Here is a 1,786-nt window from a genome sequence, read left to right as displayed (position 1 = left end):
ACTAACGAGTGCTAGCTCATATGGTAGAGCGTTGGTCTGTACTCCCAAGGTCTTGTCATGTTCAAGTCTTGGGGGCCTCGTTAGGTACCTACCCTTGATGGGTTGATTATAAGCATGTACAATGGGTTCGCCAACCCTCATCCCGGCGGGGTCGCCTCCACCTCACAAAGGCTGGGTATGTGTGTTTCTAAAATTTCCTGTACCTTCGAAAAAAAGAAAAAAAAAGAAAAAAGAAAAAAGTGATGTACATTTAACACATAATAAATACCCTGGAAACCTCTCTTCGTCTCTTTTCTCTCTAACCTCTCCTCGTCTCTTTTCTCTCTCTGTCTCTCTCTCGGCCCTCCTCCTACCCCCTTCTCTATCTCTGGATACCGACCATGGAGCTGGATGACAACTACTCTTCAGAGACCTCGGCCATGGAGCTGGATGACTACTACTCTGCAGAGACCTCGGCCATGGAGTTCCCCTTGATGCTGAGGCTGACGTTGAAGCTGGTGATGTGGCTGCTGATGCGCAATGACGGATCGGTTAACCGGCGGATGCAGAAGATCATGGACTGGAGAGTGCCCACAAAGGCGGAAGGCGGGGTGTCGGCAAGGGACGTGGTAATCGACAAAAAGACGGGCGTGTGGGTCAGGCTATTCAAACCCGAATTAGAAGAGCAGCAACAGAAATTGCCCGTCATGTTCTACTTCCACGGGGGCGGCTTCACCTTGCTTTCGGCGAGCTCCCTCATCTGCGACTCGTTTGGAAGGTATCTCAGCAAGGCATGCGGGGCTATGGTAGTGTCTGTGGACTACCGGAAGTCGCCCGATCACAAGTTCCCGGCCGCCTACGACGACTGCTACGCGGCGTTGCAGTGGCTACAACGAGAACCGCCTCCTAATGCAGACATCTCCCGATGCTTCCTTGTCGGAGAGAGCGCCGGTGGAAACATTGTCCATCACGTGGCGTGCCGCGCCGCCTCAGATACCGCCCTCGGCGCCCTCAAGGTAATCGGCAACCTGCCGCTCTTCCCCTTCTTTGGCGGCGAAGAGCGCACCCCCGCCGAGCTCCGCCTCGTCAACGCCCCCATGATCAAGTACTTTTGGTGCGATTCGGCCTGGAAGAGCTTCCTGCCGCCCGGCGCCACCAGAGACCACCCGGCCGCCAACGTGTCTGGTCCTGACGCCCCCGACCTGTCGGGCCTCACCCTCGCGCCGTTTCTGGTAACCGTGGGAGAGTACGACTGTCTCAAGGACTGGCAGATCCGCTACGCACAGGCGTTGAAGCGCGTGGGCAAGCCCGTGCAGGTGCGTTTTTACAAGGGTGGCATCCATGCCTTCCACGTTTTCCCTCAACTTAAATTAACCGCCCAGTTCCACGAAGACTTGGAGCAGTTCGTCCACTCCTGTCTATCAGGCATGTTTTAATCCTCCAAGGACATATTCTTGGCACTAGTTGAAAAACTTGAGTTCAATAATCCAATATCTCACTACCTACCCCTTCTCACTTTTTTGTATTCACTCTTTGTAGGTATATTTATACACACACGCACATATATATATATATATATATGCATGTATATATATATAAACACATATGCATATATACATATATGTATGTATGTATAAACACACACACACATATATGTGTGTGTATCTGCATACACATACATATATATATATAAAGAGAGAGAGAGACGTACAAAAATATATGTATATGTATATATACATACATGTATGTGCATATTCATACATTTATATAAATGTATGAATATGTACATGTACATACATACATACAT

General features: G+C 49.6%; 1 pseudogene across 1 annotated transcript; it reads left to right on the top strand.

Moving 5' to 3' along the window:
- Positions 1–302: 302 nt before the first annotated feature.
- On the top strand, positions 303–1,482 carry LOC147612907 (putative carboxylesterase 18 pseudogene; annotated as a pseudogene). The gene has a single exon (XR_015263302.1). The product of XR_015263302.1 is annotated as a putative carboxylesterase 18 pseudogene (transcript).
- The last annotated feature ends 304 nt before the right edge of the window (positions 1,483–1,786 follow it).

Source organism: Cibotium barometz, chromosome 44, assembly GCF_041138505.1.
Source record: "Cibotium barometz isolate CiBa-2024 chromosome 44, ASM4113850v1, whole genome shotgun sequence".
Classification (NCBI taxonomy): domain Eukaryota; kingdom Viridiplantae; phylum Streptophyta; class Polypodiopsida; order Cyatheales; family Cibotiaceae; genus Cibotium; species Cibotium barometz.
The sequence above is the reverse complement of the archived record's forward strand: the minus strand, read 5'-3'. Positions and strand labels throughout refer to the sequence as shown.